Consider the following 8,867-nt stretch of genomic DNA (forward strand, 5'->3'; position numbering starts at 1 on the left):
TCTTCCTGAAAGACTGGTATTTAAATACAAGGGAGGGAAATAGATGACATGGCCACTTCACAGGATTCTGCTAGAAAGCCAATATGTTCTAATAAAGATCTACTCATCTTTTAAAAGAACTTTGGATATAATGTGACTGCAAGGAGATTAGTTCTAAAATAAATTAAGTAGCTGAGGAGTAATAGAGCCAAAGATGCACTACCAAAAACTCTGTCAATTCCCTTCACAGGAAAGAGAGTGCATTTGAGGCCCTATGGCTGATGGAATTCAGGGATGAAAAGGGAGTAAGAAGATTCTTCAGATTGGAGGACCAGTTGAGTATCTCTAGCAATGAGACTCTATTGGAAATACAAGGAATGCTAGATCTCTCAGAAGCTGATGAACTTAAGTTCCACAGACAACTCCAAAGTCAGATAGAAGAAAAGAACAGGAGGCTTGGGAAGAAATCCAGAAAATCAAGGAAATAATTTTATCTGCTCAGGCTAGAGGAGCACCTTGATAATAATTGTGAGAAACTTCTTTGTATACTTTACTTTGTTCAATTTTCAGTAAATTTTGTAGCACTTGTCAGTTTTATCTACTATATTTATTCTGTATCTTTTGGATGTTTTTCTATCATCAAGTTTCTCTTAATTTATGGCTACAATTCCAGTATACATAAATTGGGGGAGATTGTTAGGATTATATTACGAACTTGATGATAAATTAAACAAAACACCTTAGTAGATTTAACTTAGTGAATTTTGTAGCACTCGACAGATGATCAAATATAGTCCTGACAGATTATTCAATATAGTCTCGACGGATGATAATTTGACATCCACCGGGTGAGTAGCTTATGTAACAAATAAGTATTGTAGTACATTTCTGTAAACAACTTTGTAGATTCTGTAGGAGAATATGAGTCATGTTGACTACTAGTAGATATGCAGAATAAGCTTATTAACTATAAATATAAAATGTCTTATAATTATATATAAGTGAAATGGAGTCAAGTGACAAATAGCTACCCGACGGATGATCAACAAAGCTACCCGACGGATGATCAACAAAGCTACCCGACGGATGACAAGCATGTACCCGATGGATGATCAAATTCAAATATCTGTTGACAGTGACAACACACTCACATGCGTTGGGTGTTTGCAAAAGAAATGTGGCAGCCTGTTTAGCAGGAATTTGAGAACAAAGAAGCATTACCAATTTCATGCTATTATGAAGATATTCAGAGATGCTGGAATAGAGTAGTGAAGTAGTGTCAAGTTAGACTAGATATATTTTTGTTTTATTATCTTGTCTTATTGTCATGTAAACTTGGTGTTATATAAACCAAGTGTAGCAAGTATAACAATTATAAAACTAAGCACACACATTTTCAGAGAAACATTTACAAGATGTATTCTGTAGCATTTATTTGTAAGTTTAGTTGTTCATACTTGTAAGCAGTTGTGAGTTATTCAAGCTTCACAGAGTTCTTATTCGATATATTTATATATCTCTGATGGATACTTTCAAATCCACCAGAAAGTTTTAAAAGCTTGTATGTTTTTATTACTTTGTGTTTTGATTCACATAATTTATTCATTTTGCACTTTTCAAATCAAACACTTATATATTATCAAGTAAGAACTGTTATAAAATATTTAAAAAGGAGCCAGCATTACATTCAACCCCCCTTCTGTAATTCTTGTTGTATTGTTAGGGAATAACAATTAATAACAACAACCCAACATTCAAACAACCCCTCCGCCCGAAAATAAATAAAAAAATCCGGCGAGCTTGAGAAAACTCCGGTGAGTTCACGATTTTGATGATTTCTAAATCAAACAACGCGGTTTATAGCTCAAATTAAACCTCTAAACATTTACAATCTATCCATATCATCAAACACAATCATCAATCCAAGAATAATTCTAAAAATCAAATCAAAAATTATATAAATACCAAATTTTGGATTATTCATTACGAAATTAAAACAAATCAAATAAAGACATGAATCGACTCTGCTGATCATTTTTAAGTTATCTATAACATCGAAATCAATCAACAATCATTCTATTTCAAAAACGAATTCATGAACAAGAACACTAAAATCGATTTTGTAAATAATTAACCTCAATTTGTGATTTTGGTACTGATAGAACGGGCTTGAAACAAGGATCAATTTGGTACGTAGAACGTTTGATTTGGTTTCCTAGATATCCCAGAATCATTAAATCTTTGTGAAGAACAAAATCATACCCCCAAAATGTGTTCTTGGTTTTCTGAAAAATTAAAATAAAAATAAAATAAATGATATAATCTGCTATTTATATCTACAAAAAATAATATCCCAAAAATCAATTTAGGCTGTTTTTATTCCCATAATTAAGATAATTAGGCCCAAAAATAATAATTACGAGGAATAATTTTAAAAGTAATAAAATACAAAATTTATATCAAAATTCCCCAAAATTTGCGAATAATTCAGAAATGCAAAAATATTGCGTATTTGAAATACATATAATTTTAAAAAAATAAAAACATAAATTTTGTGGGCTTTGACGTCCAGGTGGGATCCCGGTCCGTTTGTTTTTGAGAAACCGAAACGATTCCTAAATTAAGAGAAAACCCCGAAAACCCATAAAATGCATTCAAACGCATATAAAACGGGATAAAACGAGTACCTGGATAAAAACGCAAATAAATACGAGTCTAGATTGCAGATTGATTCATATAAATGCAGTTTAAACACATATTATTTATTCGAAAAAATTTCTGATTCACACGGGAATACAAATGGCATTTAAAACACGTAATATCATGGCAATGAACAGTTTAACTTATTTAAACACATAATATTTATTCATTTAACATATAATATTCATATAATTTTCCCGGATATTACAGATCAAAAATAAAATGTTACAATTTTGATGACTTAGATTGCCACTGAGTGTAGAAAGCCAAAGAAGGTTAAGAAATATAATGCTTATTTGGAATTGGAAGCAAAGTATGAAGCTCTATTGACAAAGCAACATGGAAAGGCTTATATTGCAGAAGGCAAGAGTTGGGATGATACAGATGAATATGATGACAATGAAGAATATGGGAACTATGCTCTCATGGCTTTAAAGAAAGGAGAATCATATGCATCTAAATCAGAGGTACCAACTCTATCCACAATTGATTTAAATGCAAGTCAATATAAAGAAACTGTTGAAAAGATGAGTGTAGAAATGTTTCATATTCACACAAGCATGATGGCAGCTACTGAGGAAGTGGGTAGGCTTTCAAAGATTAATGAAAAGCTAGAGATAGAAAAACAGGAATTAGAGCTGCAACTTGCTGGTCTTGAGACAGTCAAACAAGAAAATGAATATCTTAAGAACAAGCTTAAGTGTGCTAGTGAAGTGGATGCAATATTGAGAGAAAAATTAGAGAAGAATGATTTGAAGCTCAAATCATATAAGAATGCATATCAGTTGGTTGGACAATATCATGAGAAAGACAAACCATGTGCTAACATAGCTATTGGTTTGGACTATGAGGCATTGAATTCTCACAAGAAAGGTGAAGCTGACAAGGTAAATGAAGCAGTGAACCATGATGTTCCCGTGATGCTAAAGAAAGTTAATGCGTCTCTGTTCAAAGCTTGTGAGGTAGATTTTAGTGAAGTTGAGTTGGTCATCCAACAAGAAATTGCAGATGACGATAATGAGAAGAACAATGCATAAACCACTCCTACTGCTGAAAATGAAAAGAAGCCCATAGTAAATCAAACTGCAAAGACATCAACTAAGGAAGTCAAAACTGAGAATCCTAGGAAAAAAGAAAAAGAACAGAAATGGAAAAATAGGTGTAAACAAGAGCAACAACCATGCCTATGTTGCAGATGCTCTAAGGAAGCAATGTAAAAAATGTGGTTCAACAAATCACCTAACTCACCTTTGTAGAAAGGATGTTAGTGAGCCAAAAGTGGGAGCATGCAAATACAATGAGGCATTGGCTGAAGATCCCTCTTCATTTTGTGACAAGTTTGATCGCATTCCTTGTAATATGAAAGTGATGACAAGCTATCATAAATTTAGAATAGATCTCAAGGAAGTAAATCGTAGATCTACAGTTAAAAAGGATAATGCTAATAAAACAATAAATGATGTTCTTTTTGAAAGCTCAAACTCTACTTCTGCAACTTCTGTGAAAAAGAAGAAAGTATCCAACACTACTTGGGTAGCCAAACACACTTAATTCCCATTGTGTGTAGGGAAAGAAGAATAAGGTCATATGGATCATTGATAGCGGATATTTCAGGAATATGACAGGTGATAAAGCCCTGATATTACAATTTGAGGAGATGGCTCACCCATTGGTGACTTTTGGAGACAACAACAAAGAATTCACAATGGGATATGGCAAGTTGATTTCTGGAAATGTTGTCATTGAAGATGTAGTACTGGTTGCTGGTCTTGAAGTAAATCTTCTAAGTGTCAGCCTATTTACAGACAAAGGTTTCAAGGTGATATTTGACAAAGAAGACTGCTCAATTACTAGCAAGAAAACTGGTGAAGTGGCTCTAAAAGGAGAAAGAAAGGAAGCCTGTTTATTGTAGACCTAAACTCGACAAACAATGATGGAACATGCTACTTCTACACCAAGGCATCCATTGAGCAAAGAAAGCTATGGCACAAGAAACTCACTCACCTAAATTAAAAAGCAATTAATACCTTGTTAAAAAAGAAATTAGTGAGAGATATGCCAAATCTGGAATTTTCTTAAGATGAAGTTTGCGAGGCTTGTTAGAAAGGCAAAATGAAGAGGTCCGGTCATATAAGCAAGAGTATAAATTCAAAAAGTGCACCATTGCAGCTTATTCACATGGACTTGTTTGGAAAAGTTAATGTCTTGTCTATTTCAAGAAATAAATATTAACTGGTGATGGTAGATGATTACTCAAGATACACTTGGGTGGAATTTATGCATTCAAAAGATGAAACTCCACACATCATTATTGAACATATAAAGAACGTTGAGAAGCAGGATGAGGAACAAAATTGTGTTAAAAGATTGAGAAGTGACAATGACACATAATTCATGAATGCAGCCTTAAGTGAATTCTGCAAAGATAAGGACATTATTCAAGAGTTCTCAGTTGCATGAACACCCCATCAAAATGGTGTGGGTAAAAGGAAAAATAGAATTCTAGTTGAAGCTACAAGATGTTGCAAGATGTCAATTTGCTAACAAGTTTTTAAGAAGAAGCTGTCAATACCGCATCCTATACTCAAAACAGATATTTAATCAACAAAAACCTTGGCAAATCACCTTATTCAATTTTGTCAAAAAGAAATCCTACTGTGAAGCATCTGCATATATTTGGACGCAAATGCTTTGTGCTCAAAGGCAACTCTGAATATGCTGGAAAATTAGGCTCTAAAGTTTTTGATACTATTTTTCTGGGATACTCATTGGAAATAACTGCCTATAGAGTTTTTGTGCTTGAGAAAAAGAAAATTATGGAAAGCACTGATGTGACCTTTGATGATGTCAAGTGTCCAGACTTGAAATGCCTTTATGAAAATGAAGCTGAAGCCCTTAAATTTAAAACTCTGAACATTGATAGTGATTGTAAAGATGATGTTGAGATTAACACAAGAAAAAAAATTGAGGAATAAACAAATGAACTAGTGAACTATAAAAATGAGGATTCATCTCAAACTAGAAGCTCACTTGAAATTGATGGCACAAACTCAGAGGGAGAAAAAGATGATAGTTCTGCAAGTCATACCAATAATGAAGAAAATACAAACAATTCTAGTCAACAAGATCATACCAGGAAATAGGATAGAAGTCACATAAGGGATGCTATAATTGGTAATGCAAATGCTGGAGTAATGACTAGGAGTGTAATTACAAATGAGTGCCTTCATGCATGCTTTCTTTCTCAAATTGAGCCTAAGAAAACTGAGGAAACTCCACTTGATCCTGATTAGATAACTGCCATGCACGAAGAGCTAAATCAATTTGAAAGAAATAAAGTTTGGGAATTGGTTTTCCTGCACCAAAAAACAGAAGCATCATTGGAACAAAGTGGGTGTATAGGAACAAAATGGATGAAAATTATGGCACCCTCCAAATCCGGGCCAGAAGTTTGGGGTCCACAACACACACATAGACACAATATATATATACCTAGTTCTGACAATAATCATAATAAATGCAGTGACCCTACTTACCTTCATCCACGGATCACAACATGTTAAAATATGCACACAAGCCACAACCACACTTATATTACAATGTTCCAAAACCGAACTTGTTAAACTTATATCTGAACATAAAACATTCTTACAAACTTTCAAACTTAAACTTAAGAAGGAGCCTGTTGGTAGAGAAGATCCCCAACTTGCGTCTACCGACTTCTAATCACCGACTACTTGCTTTCCTTTCCTACATCTCACTTCTTCTGCTCAGACATCACAAGTATCTATCAATATTTATTCTCATGTGACTCTATTCGTTACAAGGTTCTATATACCCTTCATTTCACCCCAATTTGCGGATTGAAAGTTACAATTTAAACAGTCAAACAATACACATATAAGCATATTGTACACCAATCGAGTCATATATAGCATATACCACGTAAGATATTCAATAAAAATACTTTCTCAAAGAAGATTCGGGGTTGAAATGATTTTTCAGGTTTTAATACGAATTTTTAAACAATTTCAGAATTAAAAGGGGTCATTGAATCATTTATAAACAATTAACAGGGTTCGAATACCCGAATCTGACTTAAAAATCATTTTATAACAATTATCGAGCCTTGAAATCAATTTAAAATATTACTTTAAAACTTGAAACTATTTTTCGAAACTTGTAAAACAAAATAAATAATCAGATCTAATTAAATAATCAATTAAAATTAAATAATAATTATTAAAATTAATTAATCAATTAATATTCGAATTAATTGGCCAATTAACTAATTAATTAACAAATAAAATTAATTAATTAAATAATTCAGATTTATTTTTGAAATTAAAAATAATTTTTAGAATAATAAATAAAGAATTTTGGTACAGGGACTGAAATATATATTACGGCAAAACAGGGGGGTCAAAAATGAAATTTGACCACCCCTTCTCTTTCACTTCGCCGGCCGGAACTCCATGGCCGCCTCCATGGAGCTTTTCCGACAGCCGGAAACTCCCCAGAAACTGCAGATTTCTTCCCTTGATGCCAGCAATCACTTCATACAATCAGTTTGTACAAACATTCAACAGGTTGGCCGGATTTTCGTCCGAAAAACAAGAATGTCGCCAGTACCTTAATTTTTCGGCGAGCTCGATTTACCTATCCTCTGTTAATCATACATATACCAATTGAATCCTTGTTTCACAATCTATCTATTGATGTAAATAATTCAATCTAATAACCCCTAAAAAAGAAACGCCTAAAAATTAATTGAAAACATTCATAATATACATAAACCCTAATTTCTAAAATTCAAAAATCAAACCCCTTTTTCTATATGTTATTGAACTCCAAATTCAACATATGATATACCAAAATGATCAGGATAAAATTATCTACAACATGCAAGCATCAAATCACACAAAAACATCAATATAAAAAATTTATAATTAATCCCAAAATAATTCAAAAATAAATAAAATTAAAAGAAATTACCTTTTGATTATGTAGTAGTATGGTTAGTAGAATCTGACAGTAGGTTTCAAGAGCTTTGTATTTACTACTAGAACTCTAGAATCCGATATCGATAACGGCTTCAAATTATAGGTTGATTCTCAAGAACACTATGAATATTAAGTATTTTCTCTGGAAAATTATATGATATACTGAGTGCAAATGATTTTCAGTACAAAATAAAATACGGTAAAGGCTATTTATATTTACGGAATTTTGGTACCCCGTTGGATCATACCGGATATAAAATATAACGTTTATTTGATAAAACAGATCCAAATCTGTACCGGTTTTAAGATATAATCCAAAACTAAGCATTTTTTAAATACAGACTTGGTCTCAGCGCTTTGGTTACACGAGTTACGAAAAGATAATATAATAGTTTAATCAAATGATCTCATTTCTCGAAAGTACGGGTTTTATCGATTTATTAAAATAGATATTGTATCGAAAATTTTACACCGGGACCCGCATAGGGAATATCGTACTCCGGATCAAAAAAGTCAAAGCATGGGGAATGCTCGGAATATTAGAATTCGGTTAAGAAGGAGTTTTCCCGAGACTTCCGGGTTGTAAAAACATAAAAACGATTGAATTCGGTTGGTTCCCGATTATACAAAATAGTTATAATTACTCGGAAAAATAATTTATTAAATTCATAAATCATTTATAAAATCATATAACAACATAAAAATTAATAGAAAAATATCACAATTATTTATAATTTATTTTGGGAATATAAAAATTAAAATACTCAAATTTTATCACATTTAAACATTCAAACACATATAACACTTAATAGATAAATCACCAAAATTCATATAATAAACACATAATATTTATTTACTAATATAAATAATTACACGATATATCCTGGATATTACAAAAATGGAATTATGACAAGAAATAAAGCAAGACTGGTTGTCAAAGGCTACTCACAAGAATAAGGAATTGATTATGATGAAACTTTTGCTCTAGTTGAATGACTTGAAGCAATTAGAATCTTTCTTGCATTTTCTGCACATTCAAACTTCAAGGTATATCAAATTGATGTGAAGAGTGCATTCCTTAGTGAATTGGAAGAAGAATTCTATGTGCAACAACATCCTGGCTTTGAAGATCCAGAATTTTCAGATTTTGTTTACAAGTTGTTAAAGGCCCTTTATAGATTGAAG

The sequence above is a fragment of the Apium graveolens genome, chromosome 6 (assembly GCF_009905375.1).
Source record: "Apium graveolens cultivar Ventura chromosome 6, ASM990537v1, whole genome shotgun sequence".
NCBI lineage: Eukaryota > Viridiplantae > Streptophyta > Magnoliopsida > Apiales > Apiaceae > Apium > Apium graveolens.